This window comes from Culex pipiens, chromosome 2, assembly GCF_016801865.2.
Source record: "Culex pipiens pallens isolate TS chromosome 2, TS_CPP_V2, whole genome shotgun sequence".
Taxonomy (NCBI): domain Eukaryota; kingdom Metazoa; phylum Arthropoda; class Insecta; order Diptera; family Culicidae; genus Culex; species Culex pipiens.
Window position 1 is genome coordinate 50590363 of NC_068938.1, and position 16774 is coordinate 50607136.

Here is a 16774-nt window from a genome sequence, read left to right on the forward strand (position 1 = left end):
GAATTTTGATTTCAGATTCGGATTCAGCGGCCAAAATTACTATAAGAAAGCATACCCTGACCTTTGCGACACATGCTTGCAACATCGGGTAATTAGTAGGCCTTGCTTCTGAATTCTGAGAAATTTTGAAAATTGGCACATTTTTCCTCACTAAAACTCAAATATCTCGGCTCTGGAGTGTCGAAATTGCATTTTCTCAGAGGGAAAAATGTTCGCCATGAAATTTCCTACAAGCTGCATGTATTGGTTTTACTGGGAAAAATAGGCTACCCTAAATTAAATGAGCATTTCTGAAAAAAGTTTCAAAAAAATGCGATTTTTTCGACATAAATCCGCCTGGGAGAGTCCAAAAACTTAGATTTTGGTCCAATATTGATAGTGCATCTTAATCTATGGACAAAAACCTATCGTTTGAAGATAATACTCACCAGATCGAATCAGTTTTTGTATTGATTCCAAGCGATTTTAGAAAATTTGTTCAAAAAAGTGACATTTTTCAGTAAATCTTGTCTAAGAAAACATTGTTCCTAACATCATAATCTATCATTTAAGAAGTGAGCACCTGAAATTCCTCGACATGACCTCAAAATGGGACAGGCTAATGTGTACACACAATTTTCTATACAATTTGGATCATTGGCCCAAAGGTGATTGTTTTCATCAAATCACGAATTTTAACCCAGACTGCATGTTTCCAAATTGGCTGGCGAGAAGCACGCAAGACTCTTCTTGTTTTGCCGTTCCTACGGCCAATGTATTTGTGATACATTAGCCTCATTCATTCTAAACTTTCTGTAAAGGTTTTCTTTGCTCCACAACAAATTTCGATCTGATTAATGAGCGTCTCAGGTAGGCCTTGAAAGGTCAGTTTTTTCTAAGAATCAAATGTGAGAAAACTCTCACAAAATAGTAAATGACTTACACATGCGTGCAATTAGCGTTTGCATTTTAAGAAATGAATGAGATAACTCTTTCGTGATGAATTTGGTGGCCCTGAAAAGGGCCGTTTATTTCAATTTGCTGCCTTCCTCCTACTTGCAACCACAGCTGCGCTCAATCTGCCGTCTGCGGGTCAGAAACGGCCAGTATTGATAACGTCTTAAGAACCACCAAACGGTAACCGACGGAATTGATGTCAAAAAGGCTTCCTCTAAACAGCGCACAGAGCTGTGTTGGATTTCCGCCTGATTTGCTTCGACTGGCCCGGCTTCCATTGTCGCTTCTTTTCTCCCTTCTGCTTGTCGCTTCCTTTGCCGCGTCCAGTCCAGTGAAGAAGTTGCTCCGTCTGTACGATGTTGACTGACCGAGCCGCTTTTTGTTGATTTAGGTCGGGGACGTATGCCCCGCCTCTTTGCACCCGTTCTCCTATACTTCCTTATTCGCTTTTTGCCCCGTCGACGATACGAAAATTATGAGGTGGAGTGGGGGTGATTTTAGATACATCAATCTCACGTCCCTCGATTGACTGATTGGGAAACGTTTGTTCAACCAACCAGCGTGTCCCAAAAAGAGGAGAAATTTGTCGAGAGAGGAAGGTGAATCACGGCGTATCATTTCGCTTTGCGAAATTTTGGATTGCTACCCTGTATAGAGGCTATTAGGTTTAGATTGAACAAGACTAACTCTTTCGTGATTGATTTTGGTGGTCCTGAAAAGGACCATATTGTTTGGTTATCTGAAAAGAATGGTTTTAGGATTAAAGGTTTAGAATTGATCAAGAATAACTCTTTCGTGATTGTTTTGGGTGGTCCTAAAAAGGACCAAATCTCTGAAAGAAAAGTTGAAGATTATTGAATTTCTGAAAAGAAGATTAAGTTATGAATCGTTATAAAGTTCTACGCCCTGGCATCCCAAGAAAACAAACGCCTTGGACGACTTACAACACTGGAAGAAAGCATTTATAGACAACTTACAAACCCAAGGCGACAAAATCCTTAGACAACTTGCAACCCGGGAGGAAACCATTTATAGACAACTTGCAATCCCAAGTTGACAACATCCTTAGACCACTTTCAACCCACCCAAACGTTTATGGACGACTACTCTACCAACTTGCTTTTGAATTTGCGCTTTTGGACGACCCTTCAAGACGCACAACCGAATTTCAAACGCTGAGGGAGCTGAACCCCCGAACACGACAGACTGGCGAACGCTGAGGGAGCTAAGCCTAAGAACAAGAGATCTTCCCAGATTTGTTACTTTTGCCTAGCTTGCTTGCTTAGTTAGTTTTAAATCTGGTCTGGTCTCTTGCTCTTAGAGCCTAACTCCCCAACCCAACAGAACTTTCAAACCCTTAGGACCGACCAAGACCCGTGCCGAACCCTAATTGGACTGAACACCCATTCAAAAGAGAGGAAGGAAAGAGAAGAACGATTTTAGTAAGAATGTTAAGAGCAGAATGGAGGGAGGGGGGGGAGGGCAGAGGGGTTGGGGGCGAGAGCAGCCTCAGAAAGCTGTGCATTCCGTCGCCCCCCGAAGACCAAAATTTGTTCCTGAAATTTAAATTCAAATTATTGCAGTTCGCTGCCTCGTCCCGGGCCTCGGACGAGGGACGGGGATGAGGGCAACTCTTTCAACCGACTAGAATTTGATGAGATGTAATCCTTTCAGAAGCGCTCGTCACGAATGCGACGAGCTAGTTGGATGTCCTTGGGCATGATCGTGACACGTTTGGCGTGGATCGCGCACAGATTCGTGTCCTCGAACAGCCCCACCAGATACGCCTCGCATGTCTCCTACAGCGCCATCACGGCCGAACTCTGGAACCGCAGATCCGTCTCCTCCGGTGGCCGGCGCCTTCATGGCCAACTGCTTCCGCGGTGATTTTCCCCCGGTGGACTTGCGAGCTATTTGCTTCGTGCAAGCCATGGTCCTTAATCAGCCTCCGATGCGATGTTACTCCGTCGAATGTTACAGTCAGAATGATGGTCTGAGCTCTGGCGCGCTTTGTTATATATGATTTTGGCCCTCTACTTCCCCTCCTTTTCGCGACCGACACCAGTCGCGTTGCTTGGATGATTTTCCCCTCAAATTAGGTACCGTCATCAGGGGTGACATTGGGTCTGGGGGGTGAGATTGGGTCATACAAATTTCGGCTTTTTTGTATGACCCAATCTCACCCCCCAGACCCAATGTCACCCCTGATGACGGTACTTGACTCATTTTGCAAGCAAAATCACTACATTTTGAAAACGTATTAAAAGATTCAATTGTTTCTATAGTAAAACTATTAAGCCAATGTTTAATAAGTCCCTCTTTCATGATTGAAGATGTAACTCTTTCGTGAATGATTTGGTAGTCCTGAAAAGGACTGTTTAGTTTGACTTTTCTTGGCGGCAGCAGCATTCTGAGCCGGGGCGGTCTTCTTCGGCTTCGGGGTCTTCGAGCTTCTTGGCCGCAGTTTTGATAGCCTTCTATTACATTGGAGACGCCGTGGCCTTTGTCCTCTACACGGCACCAGCGGCCTTCCGGGTTTTTGCCAGCTTCAGCAAACTCGTTGCACCGGTTCCTTTGCGTCGGGTGAACGCCTTCCGGATGACATTTAACTGCTTGGCCAGGCCGCGATGTTCTTCTTAATAACCCGCGACGATCCGTTTTTCGGTGGCCGGCGGATGGTCTGCTTCTTTCTCCTTTTGCTGCTGCTGCTGCACCTTCCACGCCGGTCCGATGTGGACCTCTCGAGTGCTCGTTCCAAAATGACACGCGCGGGCGATGTTTGGTTGCTTAAATCGATTTGGATATGGCAAGCGGCTCAAAAGGGGCGCGGTCTCCAACGCATAAACTTTTTTTGCGCGTATGCATTTGAGACCGCGCCCCTTTTGTCCCGTTCTCCTATTCTGCCGACATAAAAGCAGCCAAACCTCGCACCCGCGAGTCATTTTGGATCGAGCACTCGAGAAGACCGCATCAGTCCATCGCGGAGGAAGCAGCAGAAGGAGAAGAAGAAGACCAACAGCAGAAGCAGCAGAACCATCCAGCCATCCAACCAGAATCTTTCCTCGGGTCGGCGGAGGGCCAGCTGCAGTCGCAGAAGCAAACAAGGCCGCATCAGTTGCGGATAGGAACGAGTAAAATGACCGGCAAAACGACGATTATCGCCGCAGTGTGGTGAATCGTCCAAACATAAACGGCCCTTTTAAGGGCCACTAATTTATCACGAAAGAGTTATCCTTCAATTCTAAGCAAATATTCTATCCTTTTCTGACCTTTTTAATTAATCGATAGCAACTCAATCTCATTTTTCGGCGCAAATAGTTTAGAAACTCGGCTGTCATTTTCAGTCATATTTTGGTGAACCGCTTTGAAGTGTTTTTCAAAGTACTGTCATCGGGGGTGACATTAGGTTTGGGGGTGAGATTGTGTCATACAAAAATGCAGAAATTTGTATGACCTCATCTCACCCCCAAACCCAATGTCACCCCCGATTACGGTACCTTCAAAATGTATTTGAGTTTCAGAAAAATTGATAATTCAGAAATGAGCGTGCATGAAATTATAGAGACAAATTCTTTCGTGATTGATTTATTGGCCCTGAAAAGGGCCGTTTGATTACGACTGAACCCGGTTCGCGAGGTCATCCTCGTTCTCCTCCACGACGCTCTTCCACCTTTTGCTGCTGCTCGATTGTTGCTCCCGCGCGAGCCCGATTAGGCCTGTTCGAACGTCCACAGCTTCTTTATCCTCATGTTGACTGCTGCTTCCTCCTTTTTCCGGCTGCTGTGCTGCTGCTGCTCCGCGCCGGCCTGACGTGCACAGTTCGAGTGCTCGTTCTAAAGTGACTTGCTTTTGCGAAATTTTCTGCTTATATAGCGGCACAGCCGGAGAACGGCACAAAAGGGGCGCGGCCTCGAATGCATACGCTCGCTCTGATTGGTCATCTGCCCGATTTGAACTGAAAAATGACTCATTTTGATTGCATGTTTTAAGCGCTTAAACTATGTTTAGTCAAAGTTATTATGTAATAAAACGATAGCTTAAGTCTTCCCCTTTCGACTGGTGATTGAATCTTCTGGATTAATCGATTGGGGGAAAAGATATAAGCGTTTGAAATATGTCAATTTTTTTCGCACGCTTGTGACGGTTTGGATCGAATTTCTGAACTGGCCCCCCAATATAGTAAGTAGAGACATAGTCCTATGTCAAAACTGAAAATATTTCGCTGATATAAAATTTTTGGTGGCTATATCTTGAAAACGGGGCCCCTTATCAAAAAATCTGTAAAGTATTTTTCGATTGTAAATTCAATTTTACATAAAAAATGAGGTAAAACAAATTATGTATAAAATTTGATTTTTTTTCAAAAATCACTATTTTTCAAAAATTCATAACTCGGTGGCAACGTTTTTGACGATATTTTATTTTGGCTCAAAAGTTTCGGGTTTTGGTCCCCTAAACAAATAAAAAAATCTAAAAATAGAAAAAAATACGACATTTGGGAAATTTGGTCTTTGTAATAAAAATTATTAAAAAATCGGCAAAAAATCGTTTATCTACGCAGCTAGAATACTACTTTATTTGCTTTGTACGATTGGTTGCAAAATTACATAAAATTGCATTTAAATTTAAGAAAAAATATAACGTGTAAAAGTGTTACATCATTTATGATGTACACCCAAAGTTAAAGAACGAGGGGATAGTCCTCACAAAAAAAAAAAAAAAAAAAAAAAACGTGAGTAAAGTACTATTTTGCGAGAGTAAAGACCTCTCGCGTGTTCATTCGTTCATTGAAACAGTTCATCCTATTGAGTGGCTTATATGGACAAATGACCGCCACTTAGTCACCAAACGATGGTGGCCCATACGGCAAAGGCACGGTTCAATATGCCGAAGATCTTGGGTCGAGTTTCGGTACCGATACTTTTTTTTTGATAGATGAACTTTTTTTGAAAATCAACCCATGAGTAAAGTACTCTCGGTGATTTTGGGATTTATTCTCTCCGTTCGCACACAGTATCATTTTACTACCGAATCGTGCTCTTTATCCTCTCGTGTGCCGATGCCCAGTTCTGGGTGTAACATTTAGATATTTTTATTTCTTTGAGTGTTTAACAATTTCGAAAATTTCATTCTTTTTAAAGTGTTATAAAAACTAGACTGTAATTATTTACGAAGAATATTAGTAATTCCAAGTGATCTAAATTTAACAGAAAAAACAACTTAATATTTAAGTATTTGAGTTATTTTGACCCAGAATGCATATCTAACATTTGAATTTAGTTCTATCCATCTCCTCCAAAAACTTGTATTGGATCACGAACAAATTTCTTGACTGATGTTGTGTCAGAAAAAAGCTTGATTTTTACAAAAAAGGTAGGGTAAATCTTTCTTTCTTAGTGTATTTAAACTTTTTCACTTTTACACTTTTTCATTATAACATTATAAATATTTTTTTAATTTTTACATTCTTACTGCCTTTGAAAAATCCAAACAAGTGCAAAATCGCTCCAGCACCTCTCTTTCTCCTTAACAAGCTAACAAACAAACCAAAAAAAAAATCATCTCTTTTCCATCTTTCGGACCCCCTCTCTGCTTAAAACTGGACCACTTGCGGTTGCTCGCTCTCGCACAGGTCCACGCCGGCCCGAGGGGACTTGGTCACTAAGGCCAGTGCGCCAAACTGGACCCGTTTTCGGCCCGGCCGCAAACGCACTTTTGGACCACGCTCGAGATTCAGTCCAGATCGTCGTCGCATAATTGAATGAAACATGCACCGGGTTGACTGTGTTGTTTCGCAATGTTTAATTATTGGCACATTTCTCAGGCTGGGGGAGGGCTGCGGTTGTTGACCGGGTTTGAGCGCGTTGCTGACAGAGAAGGTGACAGGTTGGTGTGGTCCGATGTGGCGTATATGGTCAAATACGGGAAATGGAGCCATTTTTGGACGGATTTGAGGTTTTTGATAGCGTTTAGTTACTTGGAAATAACTCGAAAGCAAAATATTGAAAATAAGCACAAAATAAATAACTGACGAAAACAGGTGACATAACCTTAAATCTTACTTTTAATCTACATAAAGGCTGCCCGGTACGCAGGGTGATGGTTATGGTGGATTACCGTGACTGATGGAAAAGTTGATATTGGTGGGCTACTACTTTCAGAAGTGCTGTGTGCACTTTGCACATGCACTGTATCGATTATGGGTTGATCAGTTGCTTTGGTTCTGATGGTTGTATCCAGTTTGAATCAATCAACGATTGGCATCATTATTTAGGGTACGTTATCCATTAGTGGACCCCTTTCCTATAGTGGACCCTCTGAAGGGTTTTTAATGGAAAATTCAATAAAATCACAATTTCAAGCGTGTTGTTGTCTACAAATCTTTTATTTGGCATGTTCAGCATCATTTAGAACAATGTTGACTGACATTGAATTGTCCTTTTCACCAAAATAAGTGTTTTGAGTTCGACATCTGAAATCAGCCATGGCCACTAGCATTTGCACAACAAAACTGCATTTATATTTTATGATTGAATTTACCATCTAATCATTTTTTGACAGATTATTTAACTTCAGCAAGTCGAAGTAATGTAAGTTTAAGGAAATATACTAAAATAAAGCGAAGATATGCAATTTTCTAGCAAAAATTTTTGGGGTCCAATATAGGACAACGAAAATCCAAACTTTTCTAAAAGTGGACCCCTGTTAATTAAACCTTCAAAAATGATGAAAACTGTGTATTCAAGCAAAAGTTTCTCTAAAACATACAATAAATGCTTGTTGTTATCAACCTAAACGCATATTTTTTCAATTATGAGTATAAATATAGCTGTTTACATGTTAAAAGTACCAATAATGCTGAAGCCGTAAGAATTTATAATTAATCAAAACTATAGTTAATTGTACTTAACTGAAGCACCATAATTGCAGTTTGAAATGATATTTTATAATAATAAATCAATAACAAAACATTTTTTACCAATAAACATGCGTGGTTTTATCAGCAACTTTAAACAATTCTATTGTTTAGTATCGGTCAACCATTTATGTAATTAATATGGAAAAATGTAGTATGTAGTAATCTTGATGACTTTTTTTAAATTATTTTTATGTTTACAGTGGTTTTTGAGACGTTTTCTCTGATCTTTTTCGGAAATAAATGTGTTTAAATGTCTGTTTGGTTTTTTGTTGTTTAAAGCCAAATTTGTTAACAAAAAATATTTGTTTATGATGAAAAGTGAGCAAAATCCATCTTTTATTCATTATATCTATCATTAGACCTACACCATGCATCAAAACATCAAATATCGGTTAAATTTGGTATAAAAATAACAGTTTGCCTATAGTGGACCCGGGTCCACAATTGGATTATGGACCCGGGTCCACTATAGGAAAAGGGGGTCCACAACAGGCAAAAAAAAACTTTTTTTTTCAATTGGCTATTTTTCTGCTCAAAAACAAATAACTGATGAAACAAATAGTCAGAATTGTTCGAAATACTTCAGTTTTCATTGTTTTGTACAAAGGGTTATGAAAAATTGCTTAAAATATTGAAAATTTGTGAAAAATGTGCTTCGACTAGGGGGTCCACTAATGGTTAAAATACCCTATAATAACTAGTTCAATTTTTATTTTAGTTTTTATTTAGTTTTTAAAAAAATGTGAGTGATGTCTGGGTGCAAAAACTCTGGTTTTATTTATTTACAGTGCTTCGATTTAGCTCACATTTTTTCTGGGGGTTCCTTGACCAAAATAATTAGACCCGTATTTTTTTGTTTGGCCACTTTTTTCAAACAATCATAACTTCGCTCCATTTCAACCGATTTTAGCTGTCTTGGGCGCAAATGAAAGATGATAAGTTTGACTTCCAAGAAAAAATAATGTGGAGTTTCAAAAATCTAGCCTAACATTTGAAAAAGCTTTATGAAGACATCAAATACCGTTTTGACGGTGTCTGGACCAAAGAGCCTACACAGCTAAAAAAGTAGTAATCCAGCTGCATGTAAAAGTGCCGGGTGTAAAAAAATATTGCATTATTTTATGCAATTTTATGTAATTTTACGCCCTGAAACATGTAGCACATTAGTATGGGAAACCTACTTGACCGAAATGTCAAGCTGATATATACAGCTTTTCGGTCTGACGGCCGAGAGGGCTAAGGCGCCAGTCCTTACTGTTGGTGCTGGGTTTGAATCCCGTCGGTTGCAATTTTTTTTTGTGTTTGCAAAAATTGTACATGCAGTGTGTAATATTAAGTGTTTATTTTGACGAAGGTGATGTGCATGCTTTTGCATGCGATTTTACCATCGGTTTCTTTGCCGTGTATATCTGAATATATTTTTAACGGTTTCCTCGGACATTTTTTATCAAAAATTGGGCGAGGTTCATTAACAGGATTCAGGGATATGATTTTTTGAAAATAAAATCCGGGGTTTTCGACGCGCCGCAGGCAAAAACGGGAAATTGACGATCAAACGGCAAAAAATCAACTTTTCTCACTAAAACTGCGATAACTCGAAAATTTCAGCGATGGCCTATACATGTTGGGGTACCAAAATTGAACAAAATTGAAATACGCATCTTTTGGTACCCTAACATGTATGTATAGGTCATCGCTGAAATTTTTGAGTTATCGCAGTTTTAGTGAAAAAAGTAGATTTTTTGCCGATTTCATCAATTTCTCGTCGCGGCGCGTCGAAAACCCCGGATTATATATTTTTTAAAGTCATATCTCTAAATCCTGTTAATGAACCACGCCTAATTTTTGATATGTTATGTAAAATTGTCCGAGGAATCCGTTAAAAATATATTCAGATATAGGCTCTTTGGTCAAGACATAGTCAAAACGGCATTCGATGTTTTTATAAGATTTTTTCAAATGTTAGGCTAGATTTTTGAAACTCCACATTATTTTTTCTTGGAAGTCAAACTTATAATCTTTCATTTTCGCCCAAGACAGCTAAAATCGGTTGATTTTTTGAAAAAAAATTGGTTTTTGTGAAAATGGACGAAAATTTCCATTTTTTGGATCACCCTAACACGGCGTAGGCCACCCTAACGGCCAGACAAAAAAAAATACGGGTCTAATTATTTTGGCCAAGGAATCCACAGACAAATTTTGAGCCAAATCGAAGCACTTAATTTTTTCTTTAACTTTCATATGGAACTGCTGTACATTAATCCCTTGAAATCAGGCCTATCACCCTTATATTACCCGCTTTGTTTGTGCAAATTTCAAATGTTCGATACAATTCATTATTCAAATTCAATCAACAGAATTAAATTTCAGATAAATATTTTTTAAAATGTTTTTCATGTACTGTTCATGAAAATGCATAAAAATGCTACAAAAATGAGCAGTTCTCTAGGATTTCGGTCATTCGATTTTTTTTGTATTTCGAAAATCGATTTTACTTAAAAACGGTGCACTTTATCCAAATTTTACTAAAGTACTTTTTGATTGCAAATTTGATTTTACATCGAAAAATAGAGTTGAAAAAATTTTGCGACCAATATTTCGATTTTTTGAAAAAATAAGTATTGATTAAAAAATTCATAACTCGGTCAATGATTTTTTGCACAACCTGGAAATTTCTGAAAAGTTGGCATTTTATGTCCTCTAAAACATATAAAAAAATAAAAAAAATTAAAAATAGCGTTTTTTTGCAAATCAAATTTTAGTGATAAAAAGTTAAATAAAAAAATCACCAAATTTTTTTTACCGTGTATCATTTTTTTCCAGTGTAGTCCGTATCCATACCTACAACTTTGCCGAAGACACCAAATCGATCAAAAAATTCCTTCAAAAGATACAGATTTTTGAATTTTCATACATCATTTTTGTATGGACAGCTGCGAAATTTGTATGGAAAATTATATGGACAAACTAATGATGCAAAATGGCTTCTTTGGGCATACCGAAGGCATCAAAAAAGTTTCAGCCGGATTAAAAATACAAAAATTAAAACTGAAGAAAAAATACCGATTTCGTAGAGAACTGCTCAAATGTCTTTAAGCTGCTTGAACTGCAATGAACTGGGCATGTTCAAAATAAGAGAAAACTTTTAGATTTTTTTGTCAACAATTTCAACAATTTTCTAAAACCTCTGTCACGCATGAAAGAATATAAAAGTCACAATTTATTTTTGCAAAACCATATAACTCATAAAAGCATGTGATGTTAGAAAAGAATTAAAAAAACATCAGATTTTTATTTCAAAGGAATTATTTTCAAAGTGCTGGCTATTACGAAAATATTGTAAAAACTTCCAGAGACTAATAAGATCATATTTCAAATTGTTAAAAGAACTGGCCATGTATGAATGGATGTAAAAACCACAGAAATATTTTTTTTGTTGGGAAACCAATTAATTTTCAAAGAACTGGTAATGTTGAAAAGCCCGCAAGAACTCCCAGAAATAAATTTAACTATCTTTTATACAGTCTTATGAACTGAAGATGTGCTATAAAATGCATCTACCAACTAACACGAAATCGGGAAAAGTTGCCCCGACCCCTCTTCGATTTGCGTGAAACTTTGTCCTAAAGGGTAACTTTTGTCCATGATCACAAATCTGAGGTCCATTTTTGATATCTCGTGACGGAGGAGCGGTACAACCCCTTCCATTTTTGAACATGCGAAAAAAAGAGGTGTTTTTCAATAATTTGGAGCCTGAAACGGTGCTGAGATAGAAACTTGGTGTCAAAGGGACTTTGATGTAAAATTAGACGCCCGATTTGAAGGCATACTCCAAATTAAAATAAAACGTCGAAAAAACACTTAAAAAAATTTTAAACTCTGCCATTTTCCGTTACTCGACTGTAAAAAAAATTAGAGCATGTCATTTTAAGGGAAATTTAATGTTTTTTTCGAATCTACATTGACCCAAAAGGGTTATTTTTTAATTTAGAACAAAAATTTTCATTTTAAAATTTCGTGTTTCCTCTAACTTTGCAGGGTTATTTTTAAGAGTGTAACAATGTTCTACAAAGTTGTAGAGCAGACAATTACAAAAAATTTGATATGTAAACATAAGGGGTTTGCTTATAAACATCACGAGTTATCGCGATTTTACGAAAAAAAGTTTTAAAAAAGTTACTTTTTGCGTTTCTCTTTGTTTCGTCGTCCGTGTCTGTCGCGGGTGACCATGAACTGGCATGATCAACGACGACCAACTTTTTCAAAACTTTTTTTTCGCAAAATCACGATAACTCGTGACAATCCGCTTATGTTTATATATCAAAATTTTTGAAATTGTCAAAGTCAGAAAAAACACGAAATTTTAAATTTTGTTCGAAATGAAAAAAATTACCCTTCGGGGTCAATTTAGATTTGAAAAGTACATTAAACTTCCCTTGAAATGACATGTTCCAAAGTTTTTTTGCAGTCAAGTAACGGAAAATGGCAGAGTTTTTAAAACTTTTTTAGTGTTTTTTTTCGATGAAAAATACGTTTTTTTCGGAATTCTGAGTACGCCATCAAATTGGGCGTCTAATTTTACATAAATTTACATGAAAGGGGATCGTATCGCCCACGAGAGTCCCGAGATATCAAAAAACGGACCTCGGATTCGTGATCAGGGACAAAAGTTACCCCTGAGGACAAAGTTTCACGCAAATCAAAGAGGGGTCGGAGCAACTTTTCCCGATTTCGTGTTAGTTGGTAGAGAATTACCCAGTTGTTTTTCACAATTCGTTTTCTGAAAATTTAGCGTTTCGGTGTAACGTTCTTCGACAAATTGTCCATTCGGCGAAGCGACTTTAGCCGGAATGTCCGACTCCTCAAGTTATGATTATAGCGCTGACCTCTGGGACGCGCTGTCTTGTTTTTGCATGCTCATTTTCATTTCTTTTGTGTCGCTGTTTGTGTGCTTGGGGTGATTGGTTATTATAATTTAATAATGACATCATAAGTGCAGTGCTTCTGGGGACGTGCAGTCCTGTTTTTTCGCGATAATTTTCGTCGTAAATGAGTGCATAATTGGCAAAGGGAGCGCGTGGTCGTAACAAATATTCGGAGTGAAAAGTGATTTCTTTTGTGATTTTCAAAGCCCTTCCTATATCATCGTTGATCGGAAGGCACTGCGTCGCGTGGATTGTGTTTAAATTTTTCGAATAAGGTTTTATTTTTTTTGCTGTGAAAAAGCCATTTCTATATAATGAACGAAAGACGCACTGACAATTTGGATCGTCGAGTTGATAGTGGAGCAAAAAAACTGTGTGTGAGTGAGTTTGTGTGTTAACCAGAAAGACCTTCCCATAGCATCGTTGCTCGGAAGGCTCGCCGACGGGTCTGTTATGAAAGTCCTCCCCATAGCGTCGTAGCTCGGGAGGCATCGAAAAGCCAATACCTTATCCTACTAACCCAAAAAAAAAAATAATCACGTGATGCTTGAAGGAGATGCTGTGGATTCAACGGTCTCAAGCGGTATCAACAAGTATATAGCGAAAAACTATGTGCTTGATGAGTCTGCAACTTCAACTATCGGACTAACATTCTTCCCTTTCGTTGAACTGCAGGCTTCTTGGGAGGGCGCCGGTATTGACTAATAAAGTAGAGATCTTCAGAGGTTAAACAGTGAACGGATGGTTGGCTCCCACTGATCATTTTTGATTCATTGTTTAACTTCAGCTGATCTGTCAATAACGGAGTAGCAGCTCATTGGCAGTCAACCATGCTCATGCTCATGCTCATGCTCATGCTCATGTCCGACTCCTCAAGTTATTACCTTAAGGGAAAAGTCTCTGAAATATGAAGGTCAGAAACATAAAAAAAATCCATGTGGTTTTTGGATAGCTGTGAAATAACTTTAAAATTTGCTCTAATTTGCTAAATAGAACTGGTAATTTCCTTAAAAATAAGGCTGAAAACGATATGGCTGTCTTTTAACGCATTTGCAAAGGTCATATTAAATTGCTGGAATAGTTCAAGAGTCCCCTGGGTGGAATAATCTGCACTTCAGGCCTGGCACGTTCTCCATACGCGTTGGTCGTCCAACACCAAACCAGGTCTTGAGCTGCATTAGATGCAATTTCCTACTACCAACCATATGCCTAACGGTCAGCGTGGCCAGAAATGGTTAGGACCCCTCCGGGGTCCAATCGCTTGCTTTTTGAGCCCCATCTAAATGGGTTCAACACCAGAGAGCCCCGGCTGTCGACGGAGTTGAGGTTCGTGCGGTGTGTGAGAACCAGCCAACCATCGCACGGGACGGGCAAAATGTATCATTATTGAACACTAAATAATGTTTTATCACTTCTCTGAGGCGGCACCGGGTTTTTGAACTGTTTTAGAGGTTTTAAGGCTTTTTTTTCTGCTCTCTATTATTTATAATCCTACCAAGCTGACGACGCGCAAAGTATTACAGGTGTTTCGCCACCTTTGCCGAGGGGGCTATTTGGTGGCAGAAATGAACTTCATAAATTGCATTTCATCGAATTGGATCGGAGAGTATTTCGGTACAAGTTTGTCAATGGAACATACCAATAGAAATTAGTTTTGTGCAATTTGAAACAGTGTTAACTATTATTATATATTTTTTGGGACTCCAAAATTCTTGTTTCTTTTCGAATTCAATATATTTTTGTATTTTGGTTGGCTTCTGTTATTTTAATTTGTTCCGCTGAAAAGCCTTTTCAAAATATTCCACCCAATTGGTTCGATCGTCCGAAGCCTAAGCGTGAGCGCGCGCGTGGAGAAATGCATAAATCAAACATCAGCAGTGTGTTTGTGTGCGCATAAATTTGTACGCCTGGCGCAAGCAAGCTTTTTTTCTGGCGCGAAAATTATATAAAATTAAAGTGCAAAAAAGGTAGTATGTCTTTCGCGCGTATAGGTCGTCCGTGTGGCCTAATCAAACCGGGCACTAAAAGGCACCCATCGAAATGACCGCAGCACTTTTCGGGCGGTACTCGGGAAGGTCCAATGTTGACTGCATAAATAGATAATAAATTGGCACTATTTTACCGCGATGAAATAATAGTCGGCACTTTGTCCACGGGTCTATTACGCTTGAATCGAGAGGATTGGCTAGAATGACGTTTGAATGAAGTGGCGGCCCTGCCCGGAGTGTCCAATTAGAGAGACACAATCTGACAAAAGAATCAAGGCGATTTGCCAACGAGTGATAAGGAAATTGTGCAACATAGTTAGTGCGCCACCCAGATTCGCAGATATGCAATTAGGCTTAAACGTTCGATTTGAAATGGTCCTTAATTGCGTGCGGTGACAAATTGTCCGTCAGAATTCACTTAGTTCTACGGACCCGCCGAGAGAGCGGAATTTCGTAGACCACAGTGATAAAACCAACCAAATTACACACCCATTGCAACCCAGGTGCTGGGGCGAAGTTCGTCAGCTTGTCAACATATCAATTAGGGTAAATGTCCACCACCGTCAAGGTACTTATTTGTCCGCGCGAGACTTGGGCAAGCAATCGATTTGTCAAGGTTTTCACCAAAGTGATATTTTGCAAAATGATAGATTACGCGCATTGCAACACGATATCTGTCACCGCGGTGTCCTCTGAAACTTTTGTGAGTGCTTCCCCTGATGCTGGTCAAAGAATGTGAAATCGTTTCTATTCAAATAAACTGCTAAAGAATTATACGTTCGGAATTAAGCCTGGAAAACAGTACAATGGTAATCATTTCTAATTGTGCCGACCCACAATGGAAAATTATTTGTATTGATCAAGCCAATAATTTTCCTTTTTTCAAGGACTCCAAGCCCAATTAACCATTGTGATATTGTTGATTTATTGGGCGTATCTCGCTGGCCAACCATACATTTAATAAGTACTTTTCCACACCTTATCAATTTAGTCTCTATTTATAGATAAACAAGTCGACGCGATACGTAGTTTGATCAAGAATAATGTTTCGACGTGCTGTTTTGTATTTTAGTTTATTTCGATTCATTCTGTTTTAATGCTATGCAAGGTGATTATATTTATTGTTTTTTCTGAACAAGGCTCCTTACAACCATGGTAATACAAAATGAGCATGTGAATGTTTAAAAATGTGTATCGTGAGATGAGTATTCCCGATCGATTTGGTGTCTTGAGGAAGGTTTTAAGTTCCAATTTGGACTTTTTCAGAAAAAATAGGTACATGTTAAAAAAAATCCATTATTTTTATTTGACTTTTTATATATTTATTTTTAAGAAAAATCAAAAATATAGTGAAACAAAATTTCAAAAATCATTATGCAAAACTACACAGCTAAAAAAGTAGTAATCCAGCTGCGTGTTAAAGGCGCAATTTTATGTGATTTTACACTCTGAAATATGTAGCCCATCAGTATGGGAAACCTACTTGACCGAAATGTCAAGCACTTATATGTGTTTATCCTTTTCATTTTACATCGGTCTGATGGCCGAGTGGGCTAAGGTGCCAGTCCTTACTGTTGGTGCTGGGTTTGAATACCGTCGGATGCAACTTTTTTTTTTGTGTTTGCAAAAAATTGTACATGCAGTGTGTAATATTAAGTGTCTATTTTGACGAAGGTGATGTGCATGCTTTGGCCGTAGATAATGATTTGATTTCATAAACTGCATCGTTTTCAAGTTTTTGTTTTGATAAAATGTTATTTTTTTTCAATAACTCAAAAAAAGCAAATAGATAGGTGATAGAGCTAGGAAATCTTTCTTCAATATTTGTTTTCTGACTTTGTTGATAGAACTGGTGTTGCTGAGATTCAGGAGTAGTGCGGTGCCTGTATGGACGCGCAGTCCTGTTTTTCGTGTTATTTTCCGTCTCTTTTGTGTCGCTGTTCGAGTGCATGGGGTGATTGGCTATTATAATTAAATAATGGCATCAGTAGTGTGGCTTTTGGACG

The 16774-nt window shown here is 38.7% G+C and overlaps 1 pseudogene; it reads right to left on the bottom strand.

Annotated features, from left to right (window-relative positions):
- Positions 1 to 2425: 2425 nt before the first annotated feature.
- On the bottom strand, positions 2426 to 3018 carry LOC120423648 (histone H3.1-like; annotated as a pseudogene).
- Between the last annotated feature and the right edge of the window lie 13756 nt (positions 3019 to 16774).